The 15,444-nt window shown below is 40.1% G+C and overlaps 1 long non-coding RNA gene and 1 pseudogene across 1 annotated transcript in view; one reads left to right on the forward strand and one right to left on the reverse strand.

Annotated features, from left to right (window-relative positions):
- Positions 1-15,444, forward strand: part of LOC109552922 (uncharacterized) — a 617,019-nt gene that overhangs the window by 52,622 nt on the left and 548,953 nt on the right. The gene's annotated exons all lie outside the window — the stretch shown is intronic.
- Positions 5,053-14,234, reverse strand: LOC101331399 (ribitol-5-phosphate xylosyltransferase 1 pseudogene; annotated as a pseudogene).

A 15,444-nucleotide genomic window follows, 5' to 3' on the forward strand; every position in this document is an offset into this window, starting at 1 on the left:
AAAATGCACAGAAGCTTTACCATCTTAACCTTTTTTTTTTTTTTTTTTTGCGGTACACGGACCTCTCACTGTTGTGGCCTCTCCCATTGCAGAGCACAGGCTCCGGACGCGCAGACTCAGCGGCTATGGTTCACGGGACCAGCCGCTCCGCGGCATGTGGGATCTTCCCGGACCGGGGCACGAACCCGTGTACCCCGCATCGGCAGGCGGACTCTCAACCGTTGCGCCGCCAGGGAAGCCCCCATCTTAACCATTTTTAAGTGTATAGTTCAGTATACACTGAACTATAAGTATAATAACATTGTTGTGTTTAAATTATATTTAACCTTTGATTTACAATTTCATTGAGTTCTTTCTCTTCCTAAAGCCAAGAAGATGACATGTCCTCTATAGAATGCTTACATTCTTCTCTAAATTTATTATGAAAAGTTTGATTTAAAGAAAAATTGAAAGAAAATACAATAAACTCTCATATACCCACATTCAACAATATTAAACTGTATTTTCCATGTCTATCCATATTTATATGTGTATTTATATGCATAAGTATACATATATTTAAATATTTTTGTGTTTATGAATGTGTATATGTGTATGAAAAAATATATGGTATATAATTTTCTGTACCATCTGAAGCAAATTATGGAAATCAGGACACTTTGGCCCCTAATATTTTAGCATATATCACATAAAAATAAGGATAATCTCTTACATAACTACAATATCATTATCACACCAAAAAAATGAACAAATTTCGTAACATCATCTGATACTCAGTTCATATTCAGATATCCCTCATCTTCTCCAAAATGTCTTTTATTGTTTTTTTGCTTGTTTTTTGAGAACCATCAAGGCTCATGCATTGCATTCCAATTCTTTTTTTTTATCTATTGAAACACTTTTCACTCTTTTGTATTTGAAGCCAGAATTTCAGTCTCTAAAATATGTTATGTAATTAACAAATTATGGTTGACAAGCCAAATGATTTCAAGAGATTTACGCTCAATTCTTTCCTTCGCCCTTGAACTGCTGAAGTTCAAAACAGTTTTGAACTAGCATAGAATAGAATAGGAATAGAACCTGGGTCTGCTGAACTATTGCTGCCTGTTAATACCCAGATGCTTTAATTAAAAGGCCAGTCCTCTTGGGCTTCCCTGGTGGCGCAGTGGTTGAGAGTCTGCCTGCCGATGCAGGGGACACGGGTTCGTGCCCCGGTCTAGGAGGATCCCACATGCCGCGGAGCAGCTGGGCCTGTGAGCCATGGCCACTGAGCCTGTGCGTCCGGAGCCTGTGCTCTGCAATGGGAGAGGCCACAACACTGAGACCCGCGTACCGCAAAAAAAAAAAAAAAAAGGCCAGTCCTCTGTGATCTATGTGCACTTAACAGTCTTATGTAACATCAACCCCTGGTCTACTGTCCTTTCTAATAAATAACTTATAGGGAGTAAAAATTATTCCACCAATGCATAATAACCCTGTATAATGAAGTTTTGTATGTCTTGCATGATATGAAAATACTTTTTTTCCAGCAGATTAGTGTTTGATTCAGTCACATCTGCTTAGATCTAAGTCTGTCAGAAAAGTCTTCTTATTAATGCTAATGGAAACTGGCTTTGTGTCTGTAAACGTCAGTCAAGGCATAATGTGTTGCAGCCTACCACAGTCAATACTCATAAAAGTACTGAGGTTAAGACCTTCTGTCTGCCTTCATCTTTCCATGTGTTATTTTGATTGCCCTAATTTAGTGTAGTATTGATCTCACAAGATTTCCTGATCATTATAGCCATATATTGGGGAGAGGGGAGTTGGAGTGATGATTATTTCTACCTTCCTCTCTTACCCTCTGAATTTAGAACTATTTGAGAAGTAGATTCAGGGGTCATTCAGGTGATGGACATATCAGCCTTGTTGTAAAGTGGATTGGAAAATGTGGTTGAATTCACCTTTGGGCTTCCTCTCGCCAGGTTCTAGACCTTGGGTTAACTGCCTGAGGGAGAGTTTGAGTGTTTAGAGTGACTAGCATACTCAGAATTTCTGCCTTACCCTCTGTGATCCCTAACTGTGTGAGCAGACAGAGAAGAAATACATAACTGGGTACTTAAAAAAATTGAAATATAATTTAAATACAGTAAAATTTATCATTTCCAATGTATAGTTGGATGAGTTTTGACATATGTATAGAATCACGTAACCACCATCACAATCAAGATGTATAGCCTTTCTATCACCCCAGGAGGTTCCCTCTGTGCCTTTGCAGTCAGTCTCCCCTCCTTTCTGCTCTTACCTCCAGACCCTGGCAATCCTGATCAGATTTCTGCCCTGACAGTTTTGCTTCTAGAATGTTATAAAATGGAATTGTACATCACGTAGCCTCCATGTTGTTGCATCTATCAGTATCACTGAGTTGTATTCCATTGCATGGATGTATCACTGTTTATCTGTTTGCCGGTTGCTGGGCATTTGGGTTGTTTCAAGTTTTTGGCTATTATGAATAAAGCTGCTGTAAACATTTGTCTACAGGTGTTTGTGTGGACTTATGTTTTCATTTCTCTTGAGTAAATTCCCAGCAGTGTGATTGTTGGATCATATGGTATTTGTTTAACTGTGTAAGAAATGGTGTACTGCTTTTTAAAGCATTAATGCTACCCAGTGGAGGAACAAGAACCAATGTATGTCATACTCTAAACACTCACAAGGCAGGTAAATTTTTCACTTGGGGATGAGTAAGTGAGGGATGGGAAGAGAGAATAGAAGTATGAGTTTACTGTAGTGATTTCAACCCGGGATGAACATTAGGATCTCATAGGAAGCTTTTATAAGGTCTGATGCAACTTCTCCACTCCACCGCTTCAGAATGAATAGTTTTTTGGTGAAACCTATATTTTTTTAAAGAACCCCAGCTAATTCTAATATATAGCAAGGATTGAGAACCACTGCTATAGTGGAAGTTCCCTTGTGGAAACATGATTCCTGTGAAATGGACGTGGCCTCTTAATAACCAAGAGGCCATTTTCTTGATGAAAAAAAATCAGTAATGTGATAAAATTAGTGATAACTTTCATGTATTACATGAAATGATATGAAACTATAATATTTGGGGCTCTAAATATATTTTAAAATTGTAACATCTTGCATGAATTTAAAAAATGTATTCAAGTAAGAGAACTATAATTTTGAATTATTTAGACCACTTTAAAATCTAATTCAAAATGTTTTGTGTTCTCATATAAAAGTCTCAGCTCTCCTACTCCTTTTCAATATTAAATGTATAAAGAGACTTGTAATGATATTTTTGTTTAACTCTGCTGAGTCTCCCAAGGACATTACCTCTCTTGATTGGTTGAACACATCCCATTAGGATAAAGATGATTCTGTTTTAAATGGCATAATTTCCTTGAGAAATTCTAGTTCTAAGCTACTTGTAGACCATGATTTACAAAACAAACCATTGTTTAGTACTTTTGATCTGCTTTGATTTGAAATGAATGCCTTTTAAAGCAGCTTTATATATTACTGGGCCCACTTGAAAAACTTCTTACTCTGTGTCATGTTCTTTGGGCTTAGTTCTTAGTTCAGAATGTCAATGTCACTCTAAAAAGTGCTTATTGATTGTCAAAGTAAAGTGTTAATGATTCAGGAAAATATCTCTACTTTTCACAGATGGCTTTCTAGTTATATTTAGAAGTAAAATAATACACACATGCTACTTCAGGGTGATAATTTCCTGAAGCAAAATGAAATAAATTGACAGATAATAAAGAAATGAAGAGTCTTGCTGGGCGTAGGAAACTCCGAATTGGCTGGTCTGGAAAGTTGAAATCCAAGGACAAATTAATAGATTGCATGTTTTGAAATGTCTTTCTATGGAGCATTTATAATGTAAACTGAGGATTACTTAATGATTGTTTTGAATTGCCAATGCTACAGAGAAGGGCAAAAGGAGAGGAAAGAAGAAAGGAATGTTCTTTATCATGGGTACCATAGTAGTACACTGATTAAGACAGAAATTAACTATACAAACATTATTATAGCAACATCAGTGGAACTTTAAATAAAAGAGAAAAATTCACTCACATTCCTGCTACCCAAGAATCAATCTGTTCTCATTTGTTTTAAGGATTCTTTTGTTCTATTAATTAGGTGGAACATTGTTTATTCACCATTTCCAAACTTGTAAGGCAGACAGCCCAGGTTTGTTTTGTTTTGTTTTGTTTTGTTTTAGTATTGTAATATTGCCAATCTTTATGTAAGTTTAGGAAAAACTTTTGCACTATTTTCTTAGAATAAGTCCATGGAAATAAGATTTCTGAATCAAGTAACATTAACATTTTAATAGTTCTTTACTATGTTAACTCTTCTTTCAAAAATCATTATCATACCTTTTTATTCTATGCAGGTACAAGTGCACTACCTTATCTGGGTATTCTAATTTGAAATCACATTGGTATAAAGTGGTGCCTTGTTGTTATTTCAACGATTATTTCTTTGATTATTAGGTGGATTGAACATTTCCCCATATTGTGTCTACTAATTATAATTTCTGTTTTTGGATGCAAACTCTTTGATTATGCCATATATTCATTTGTGTCCAGGGACCCTTAGTAGAGTTCTTATGAAATTTTCACAAGTGCATTTTAACGTAGGTATTAACCCTTTGCTTATTTAATTACTATAAATATTATTTTGTCCTTTGTATTTCTTTCCATTAAAAAAAATTTTAGCATAAATTTTGAATTTTTAATGATAAAATGATTGGTCCTGTCATTTGTAGTTTCTTCTACTGCTTCAAAACTTAGAAAATTATGTCAAACTTAATGTCAACCTCATGTGGCTGTAGTGCATGACGGGGAACTTAATGGTAGTGGGAGTTGAATAAGGAAATCAAGACAGAGAGAGCTAAGGTTATACAATAGTTTTTTTTTTTTTAATTTTTATTGAAGTATAGTTGATTTACAGCATTGTGTTAGTTTCTGCTGTACAGCAAGGTGAAATCAGTTATACATAAACATATCCACTTTTAAAATTTTTAATTAATTAATTTTTGAATTACAGTTAACCTTTATTATTCTTTAAAAGTGAACTTCCCACAATATTAATAAATCTCATTTTTAGCTCTGCTTTGAAATATTGATACCAGTGAAGTAACCTTTTTCTTCTTTGAATCTTTTCTTGTAAAATTATAGTTTTCTCTTTTTCTAAAATAGGAAGTTCCTTCCAGTTCTTAATAAAGATAAAGGGAGCATTCATGGACTTGAGTAACTGCAGAGGAGCATTATGGTAAACAGATGAATTTCCACAGCTGCCAGCTGTCATTACGTCTTCTACCATGGGAACGGAGCCATAGGAGCAAGCCTCTTATATTCTGTAACACTCTCTGTTTACTCCTGCTGGGCACAATGTGAGATCACTCTGAAGCAGAGCATCTTGCTAATTCTTAAGGCTTTCATTTGTTTCTTGAGGCTGCCACTGTTCTGTTGCTGAAACCCAACAAAGCTTATCATTCCCATCTTGTTTCAAAATTCATTAGTGCTTGTCTGGATGAATTTTCATAAATGGTTCCTACAATATTACACAAGTATGGCCCTTCATATGCAGCATTGACCAATTTGCCTCCACCACAGGAAAATTCCTGTATGTTGCTACTCCTAAAGGCCATTGAATAACATCCATGTTATTAATCCAGGGGCTGTCATATATTATGAAAAGTAGTTCCACAGAGCCTCCATTTCTTTTGAGAAATTGGTTTATCCATTCATTATTACAATGTTCATTTGCAACCAAAACAACAGCAAGATGCTGGAGTTTGAGTTTGCACTAAATTTTGTGCATAAAGTAACCACTGGGTGGCAAAAAAGACCTTTGCTTTTTCTCTTCCATTTAGAACGAGTACCACATTATTCTCATCAACAGAGAAGTACCCGGGGACCACAGCTGGACCAGTAATGAAGCTGTAATGTGTTCTTCCAACAACTAAATTTCCTTCTCTCCGCTGAGCATTCACATCAGTGGGCTCAAGTAAACCTTCAAAAATATGCTCCCAAATACAAACCAATGGCAGCTTTGCCCCAGATTTGTACATGGAAGTCTTTTTTCTCTTTTGTGGACTTATTTAATATCTGAAGTCTGTGTTTTTGCTCATTTTTTTCATCTTCCCAAGGATTCCATTCTTCACTTCTCAAAGTAGATTGTCTTTTCCAGAAGTTTCCCAATTATTTCCTTCTCATCCAGAACCATTCAGTGATGACTAATAAGTAGAGGGCACATTCCTTGTCACTGAACTTGCACATAGGTAAAGAAGGCTGGAAAAGATGCTCTGTGTTTTAAGAGCATCTTACAATGTTCTTAGGTGTTTACGAACACCTTCCCATGTGCACATGCCATTGCTCATCTCATCATCATTATCACCTCAGTGCCCTTCCTGTGGCTTTGATGCTGGCCATTATCTTCAGGGCCAAGCAGCACAGGTTACTTGGATTTGCCTTTATTTAACTATTTGTGATTGAACCTTCCTTCAGTTTTCATCTGGGGTTTAGCTGATTGAGGCTGGGATTGGCTGGGCTTGGTTTTAGTCTATGGCTTGGGTCCAAGTCTGCTCCATATTCTCTCATCCGCTATGGTCCAGCAGTTATTGGAGTAAAGGTTCTGAGCCCCACATCAGGCTTCCCAACCTGGGGGTCTGGCAACGGGAGGAGGAATTCCCAGAGAATCAGACTTTGAAGGCTAGCAGGATTTGATTGAAGGACTTCAACAGGACTGCTAATATGTTGGAGGGTCTCTGCAGAGGTGGGGGGTGGCTGTGGCTCACCGCGGGGACAAGGACACTGGCAGCAGAAGTTCTGGGAAGTATTCCTTTGTGGGAACCCTCCCGGAGTCCGCCATTACATCCACTTTTTTAGATTCTTTTCCCATATAGGTCACTACAGAGAATTGAGTACAGTTCCCTGTGCTATACAGTAGATACTTATTAGTTATCTAATAGTTATATTGTTAAATGGAGTGTGTGTGTGTGTGTGTGTGTGAGAAACGTTTTCCCAGAGAGGAATTATACTGTCCTTCCTGAGAAGTATTAATACTGTTGGCATGGCTGGTACCCACGACGCCCAACTGTGCAATAAGAATGAAGAAGGGGGCTTCCCGGGTGGCGCAGTGGTTGAGAGTCCGCCTGCTAATGCAGGGGACACAGGTTCGTGCCCCGGTCCGGGAAGATCCCACGTGCTGCGCAAAAAAAAAAAAAAAAAAAAAAAAAAAAAAAGAATGAAGAAGGGCGCGTGGCACTTTCTGAGAAATTTAGCTTCATGGAGGTAGCCACCTAGTTTATTCACATTCAGAATAATTTTGTTTTGTTTTGGTTGCTTGAGATGAATGGTTGTAAATAGAAGTCTAACTAATGCATAGTTTTGGAAAGGAATGAAATCTCACAATGGTGCAACTGTTGCTAAATAACTTCCTGCGTGTCTGCAAAGTGGCCAGTTTCAGAAGGATTGGGGAGATCTCCTCTTGCAACATGTTATAACAAAGAAGGAGGGGTTAAGAAATCACACCTCCTCATTGCTACATGACTGTACTTACAATAACCAAAGATTTTCTGGGATGTCCTTAATTCAGATATTCTTTTTGTTGATCTAAGGTGCATCCTACTTGTCCCATCACAGGTCCCAACTTCCATTCAAAAAGCAGAGTCACCATAGGAATTCGGCAGCAGATCCTGAGCTGTTCTCACCCCCACTCCTCTCTTCTAACCCATTTTGCTTATTTTCATTAACAGAACAGAACATAACACTTTTATGTGCCAATTCTCAGTCTCAGAAGCCCTAATGGTTCTTTTTTATACATTGCAACAAACCCAAACTTCTTTTGCCATCTTTAAAGACTCTGCCCTACTTAGGTAACTTTCCTTTTCCTGCTTCCTGGACACTCATCTTTTGCTCTAGTCAAGTACCTCTGGTCTCTTTTCCTTGCGGTTGCCCTGTTCATTCCCACCTGTTATCCCATTGCTTTCCTTCTGTCAGTCTGTTCCGGCTGCTAGAACAGAATACGATAGACTGGGTGGCTTATTGACAACGGAAATTTATTTCTCACAGTTCTGGAGGCTGGGAAGTCCAAGATCAAGGCAGATTTGGTGTCTGGGGAGAGCCTGCTTCCTGATTCATAGATGTCCTCACATGGTGGAAGGGAAAGGGGGCTCTTTGGGGTCACTTTATAAGGGCACTAATCCTGTTCTTGAGGACTCCACCCTCATGGCCTAATCACCTCCCAAAGGCCTCACCTCCAGATACGGTCATATTGTGGATTAGGTTTCAACATACGAATTTTGGGGGAACACAAACATTCAGTCTATAGCACTTTCTTTGTGTAATGCTTTCCTCCTGGAATGCTTTCCCTCCTTTCCTTGCTTAAAACTAGACTCACTTGTCAAGCCCTAAATCAAGTCTGACATTAAACAAAACAAAGCACAGCATAGAGCTTACCCTCCCAGGGAAGTTTAGGTGCCATTGCATAGGTAAGTCTCTGGGCAGAATCTCATCCATCAAAGACTGCTCTAGCCTCTCTGAGATGGATTGGTGGTTCTCTTTTATGTGTCTACAGTTTTTTGTTGAGCAAGTGCACATCTGTTGGGCAGTATTCAGATTCTTAAAGGATCCTAGATAGGCCCCAACCCCCAAATGTGATCAGTATATTGGATGTACTGGCTTTGGGTGCTCTGCCAGGAGGAAACAACTTTATTCTTTCTTACCACTGCCTTCAAATAAAACCTTGATATAAACTCCATTCCAAGCTCCTGGATGGTGGCTCAGGTTTTTGTTTTTCTGGACGTGGGGGATTAGAGCAGTTTCAGTTATTAAAAATTCTAGCCCAATCAAGACTTCAATCGCATGTCTATTAAAAGATTCTCCTTCCATGTCCTCCCAGAGTCTTGAAGTGGGAAGTGGGGGAGGCAATGTCTGCCTTTTCTTTCTTCCTCTTTCTACCTCTTGCATCTACTTGCTAGATGCTCCAGGGTTAGGTAGCAAGGAGGGGCTAGAAGTTGAGGAACTTTTTTTCTAAATAAACCTAGTTGGTGTTAGTCTGCAAAAACCCTCTGCATAGTCGACATCCAAATACTGACCATTTATCAAATAGGGTGCTTTTGTTGGTTCTTTGGGGACACCCTGTTGGAGACCTCTGAGGTTGAAACATTTCCTGATGTGGGAGAGGTAGTCTCCTGCTGCCCTCTTGTGTCATGCCCTCAACCCTACGCCAGCAGTTCACACTGTGTAACCTTTTTGCTGAGGCAGTCTGGACCCTGGTGGGCAGTGTTCTTAGATGGGGTGCTTTCAAGGAGGCTCTAGCCTGGCTCTCCTCTGCAACATCCATTTAGCCCACAGGTTACCTGGCATGTTGCCTCTCTAAATGCTAGAAGTACAGTGTTCTGTCTTTGCTCTCCATCATAGATAGCTCCAGCCGGCCTCTCCCCTTTGGACTTTACTAGGTGAGAATCAGGCACCAGTCTCTGTGTTCCCCAAATTCCAGGAAACACAGATCAAACCCTCTAGTGATAGGCAGAAAAATGCCCCCCACAGATGTGCCTGCCTTAAGCCCTGGAACCTGTGAATATGTTGCCTCACATGACAAACTTTGCTTTTCTGGAAGCTCCTCCTACACGGTTTGGGAGGGCAGTGGCGTAATTTTCTACACCAGGGGACTAACAATCTTGTTGGCACTCTTTCTTGTATATAAGCTAGTGGTGGATGTCTTGGTGTGTCCAGCACATTATTTAAGCACCCTCACTCCCTCAGTCACAGTGTAGAGGCAGAAAATGTCCCATTTAATATTGTTGGACAAGTTTTGTAAATCTTTGTCCCTTGTTCTGTGTTTCAGTACAAGCACATATAGACCATTTCTAAGCATTTCCATTACTCATTAGCTACCTGAATTCCTCTGCTGGACTAGGACTCCTTGATGGAAATCCTGTTACTGAGTGTCCTCTGCATTTTGATGAACACATCCCTCATGTTGGGCTCTGTATATTTTTGCTCCTTTTTCTGGTCTGAAATTAATTTCTGCAACCAAGTCAGTTCCTTCACTTTCTCATTGTATTTTATGCAAATTGCCAGCAGGACATCATGCCTTATGTCGACGCCTTCCAGAGCATAGGTAGAACTTCAGGTTCAGGTGGGTTGGAGGGGCTCTAAAGATCAGCTCTTTCATTGCTTCTTTCCTCCCACTCCTGAATTTTGAATCATCTCTCCTCACTGTCATCCAGGATAAAGTATGGGATCCAGGGGGGGTCATACTACTTCCTGTGTTTATTCCATTACGGAGATTTTCTTTGAGCTCCTTGAAGGCAAGGACCAAATCTTATTACCATGGCAACACCAGCCCCAACTCAGATCCTGGAGCAAAGCAGGAAGTCAGTGAATGAATGAGTGAATGAACAAATATTATTGGGCCCAAAACTGGCTTCTCTGTGGCTTCTATAACATCTTCCTTGGGACAATTCAGAATGATTTATTAATTCTCTTCTTTGCAGAATGGCCTTTAACTGTATAAAGCTATTTTGTCCTAATTGAGTCTTTTCTTCTCTTATATTTTCAGTCCCCCAAAGGATATTTCTACACATCAGTTACAACCCTTTCTACTTTAGTTTTCTGATAGCCTCTTAAGGAAGGTTCAGTTTTCTGGAATGAATTCAGCATGACGGTGGGCCGGAAGTGATTGCGTAACTATTGCAAAAGGCTGTGGTTTGAATCTTTCCAAAAGTCTTATCTGAGCAGCCCAGATGCAGCAGTGTGCCAATGGTCACAGCTTCTCTGTTTCTCATTGTGTAGTCTGCAGATAGCCCTGCTGAGGGCTGAGGGTTTATATGGAAGGCGTCATGGTGTGTTTTAAGTGTAACAGGATATCAAATGGAATTTTTCATGGTTTCTTGATATTTCATCTGAAGCCCCAGTGCTGAGAACAAAAAGTGGTAATTATCCCTAGATTTCTGAATGGTGTACTAGCGCTGCCATATGCGTGCAGAAATTGTGAAAAGACAGCAAAACTGGTATCAACCTTCCATCACATGCTTCCAACTCATGCAGGAGAAAGGGTTTGATTAAAGACTCTCTGGGGTAGTGGACGGTACTGTGGCATTTCCCTTTCTCTTCTTATGAGGTGACCCTTGAGAGAATTGGGGGCTCCAGTGGTACCCTGGGATTGAAATAGAGCAGGGTGGAGAATTCATGGAGAAATGGATGTGTGTCTTTGGAATTTAGGGATATGAATGAGTGGGACCTGGTGCTTGCTTCCTGCCTGATGAGTCTGGAATGCGGGAGGCCGGTCAGAACAAACAGTGATCCCTAAATGAGTGAAGAGGGCAACAGTGAGCATGTCTGTGCTACCAGAATTTCTAGGGGTGAGGACATGCGTCTTCCAGGAGTTACAGTGGAAGATAGCTGGCCTTGAACCAGGAGCATTGCTGGTGGGGTGAAGGGACCCCAGCAATAAGCTGCTCTATGATATATTTCTGAGTAGGAGCTGAGCAGTTTGCAAGAAACTTCTGGGAGAAGTGGGAGAGTGCATTTGCTTTGGAGGGGGCTTTTCAGCTGGCTAGTCCGCACAGTGGGCCTTTGAAAGCCCCACAAATGACCCCACTGGAGAGAGCCAGCAAATGGGCTCCTACCTCAAGACCAGGGTCTGCTGTGTTGTAACAGTACCAGCCATGAAAGAAACACTTGCTTCTTTTCCTCTAATCCCCCTGCCCCATGCTTTGACCCTGGAGAAGCCGGAAGCAGCAGTGGGGGGTGGGGAAGGACAGTGAAGGAGATGGAGGAAGGATAGACAGTACTTCCTTTCCGTGCTGTAGGCTGTAGTCACTATGCCTTAGGTTGGGGTGGAGCTGGGGTATGGTGGTGGGGGACTCTGATTTGAGTATGTGATTGAAGTCTTTTGTTTTTGTTTTTTTTGGCTGTGTTGGGTCTTCGTTTCTATGCGAGGGCTTTCTCTAGTTGTGGCAAGCGGGGGCCACTCTTCATCGCGGTGCGCGGGCCTTTCACTGTCGCTTCCTCTCTTGTTGCGGAGCACAGGCTCCAGACGCACAGGCTCAGTAGTTGTGGCTCACAGGTCTAGTTGCCCCGTGGCATGTGGGACCTTCCCAGACCAGGGCTCGAACCCGTGTCCCCTGCATTGGCAGGCAGATTCTCAACCACTGCACCACCAGGGAAGCCCGTGATTGAAGTTTTAAACAGGACTTTTTAATGAGTTTTTTTTTTGGTCTGTGAAAAGCGGCATGTGGGATCTTAGTTCCCAGACCGGGGATCAAACCCCAGCCAAGCAGTGGAAGTACAGAGTCCTCACCACTGGACTGCCAGGGAATTCCCTAATGAGTTTTAATTCTTGAAAGTAAGTTTAAAAATCTCGGGTAGACCTGAGATACTACCCAGAGGTGGGGAAGGATGATTTGACAGAACATGTTGGGAAGGAGTGATTAGAGAAAAATAAAACTATTATCTGGTGTACACCACCAACTTTAGCCTGTCTGGTAAACTGATTAAATAAACAGTAATTTTAGGAAAATTACAGGAAGGCTGGGCCTGAGGGATAGGTAGGTAACAGACTATTCTCTGGAACCTTGGTATCATGGACTCTTTGTTTTTCTGAAGTTTTTAATATTTCTGTTTAATATTTTAAAAGTTTTTATTTTGAAATGATGTTATAATGACAGAAAAGTCGCAAAAATAGTACAGAGTTCCCAAATACTCATTCCTCAGCTTCTGCTAATGTCAACATCTTATATTGATATAACCATAGTGTAATGATCAAAACCAGGAAATTAACATTGATACAATACTACTAACTAATCTATAGACATTATCTGAGTTTGCCGGGTTCCCCATGAATGTTCTTTTTCTGTCCAGAATCCAAATTGCGATCCCACATTACATTTACTATCCACAGTCTCCTCCTTAGTCTTTCTTTGTATCATTAAATTTTAAGATTGGAAAAGATATTAAAGGTCCCCTAGATGAATCACCCAGTATATTCTTGAATCCCCTCTATAAAAATCCCTGCTAATCAGTTTTTTTGGTAAGAAGACACCTCTAGTGACAGTCTGTTTTAATGGAGCCCAGCTCTATAAGGAAGTTCATAACTGTGATTCTCTTTCTTAAAGCTTCCACTTATTGATTCTGGTCCTTACCTGGTCCTTGCCTTTAAAATACTCCTTCTATCTGATGGCCTTCAGATATTTGAAGACCATTATATTTCTACTTGCCCTGAAGCCCCATCCCCCATTCCTGCCACCAAATCCTCTCTTCTTTAGGCTGGCCATCTTCAGTTCCATTAACTGTTACTCATATGACATGGTTTTAAGTCATTTCACACATGGATCACTCTATCCCAAACAAGCTCCAGTTGTATATACAGGTGTAGATGTGGGTCTCTCTATTTGTCTATGTGGTGCCTGAACAGAGAAAAATCACGTATCATTCTCCACATTCTGTGTCCTATCTCAGCAGGCCAAGATTACATTAACATTTGGTTCGTTTTTATAAAGATAAGCAGGCAGTAGTTAGACATGCTAATTAAATAGCCATTTTTAGTGAACTTCAGTGGGTGATCCAGACTCCTGTGTGAGTTGCTAAGACAAGTTTGGTATCTTTCTCAGAGATATCTTTGGGCATGGAAAGCTGGACAAGGTAAGAATGTTTTCAATACAAATTTGGATTGACAAGTTTCCAATTGAAAATCATGGTGCCTGGCTACAAGTTCCTGGTATATCTTCTCCAAAAAAAGAAAAGGCAATACATTTTCAAAAACTAGAATAAACTTTTAATGTATTGGCAGAATCTGGAAGAACTTTCATTTACTGAACAGCCAGTGGAAATGGATTGAGAAATGCAATGTGGCCGGAAATAGAGGAAGTATTTTTGTTTAAAAATAATAAGAGGTACAAACTATTATGTATAAAATAAGCTACAAGGATATATTGTATAACATGGGGCATATAGCCAGTATTTTATAACAATTATAAATGGAATATAACCTTAAAAATTGTGAATCACTATACCATACACCTGTAATCATATAATATTGTACATCAACTATACTTCAGTAAAAAAAAAAAAATTAAAAAAAATTCTCAAAGGACTGTTTTTCAGTCTTCTACTGCCCGTACCCTGGTTCAAAATGCAGGGTATGTTTTGACCTTACCTGTACAGTGTGGGTATTGCTGGAGGAGAGGCCTGGAGTATTCCTCTCCTCACAGTTCCCATGGGTATCTCTCTTTCCTCATACTCTCATAGTCTGTAATTTCCAGAGATGAATGGCAGGAAAGCACGAAGGGATTGGGGTTGGTGCATTTCATCTTGGAGATGAGCCCTAGTACGAGTTAAAGCTAGGACACTTTGCATCTGTTCAGAGAGTGAGAGAACCAACAGTGGAGATGCAGTAACACTAGATGAATTTCTGCTTGATCCTGGGAATTGGGCCAAGGAACTGTCAACAGCTTTCTCTCCAGAAGCGGATTTCAGAGTGGAGTTATACTAGCACCTAAGTGATGCGAAGGAGAAAAGCAGTCCCTGACATTCAGGAACTAGCCCTTGGTGTCATTATAAGCTGGCCTGCGCTCAGTTAAGTTTTGATGTGCTCTTGTTGGACATGAGTAGTTTCATAGGACATCAGCATCAGACAGGGCCACTCCATGACCAGGATGCTTCAAAGCCAAAACAAAGAGCACTTGGTAATTATGTCTGAACACAGACAACACATGAACATTGTCCAAGTCACAAAATACCAAGAAGCCTCTGCCAGCTAAAATCAGTAATGGCTGTTTCCTTGTCAATTATACCTTCCACCTTGCTCCATTCTGCCCTCCCTATAAATCAGACTTACTAAGATACACAGTGATAAAATTGTCCTGGCTTTCTGACACTGCCTAATTCGCCACATCACCCAATCAAAGCCCAAATCCAAAAATAAGTTCTTTCTACATCCTTGTACTGAATTGCCCTGTGGTTCCCCATGTCATAATTCTGTCTTACTACTACTGGTAATAAATCCAACTTGTTCAATGCAAAACCGATTGGCCTTTGGTTTGAGGGCGAAGGACAGAGAATAGGATGATACATACTGGGCAAATACCAATTAAGTGTTAATCTCTTTACATACTGGGCAAATACCAATTAAGTGTTAATCTCTTTTCTTTCAAAGATAAGCAAACAATAAAATGAAACAAGACATGGGGTCTAGGGAAAAAACTACTGTTGAATAAAGAAAAAAGAACAGCATCCCTAGACTTGGTTGGGGCCCCTAGCTATACATTTCTATAACTTCCAGTTTTGTACTGTTCATCGTAGAATTCTGAGGAAACTAATATTTATTAGGAAAATTAAAATCCTAATTGGAAGTATTAAGGAGCCAAACTAATACTGTAGAAAATGGAAGTGGTAACATTGAGAGGAAACTTGAGAGGTTTTCCTAGAC

This window comes from Tursiops truncatus, chromosome 11 (assembly GCF_011762595.2).
Source record: "Tursiops truncatus isolate mTurTru1 chromosome 11, mTurTru1.mat.Y, whole genome shotgun sequence".
NCBI classification, from domain to species: Eukaryota; Metazoa; Chordata; class Mammalia; order Artiodactyla; family Delphinidae; genus Tursiops; species Tursiops truncatus.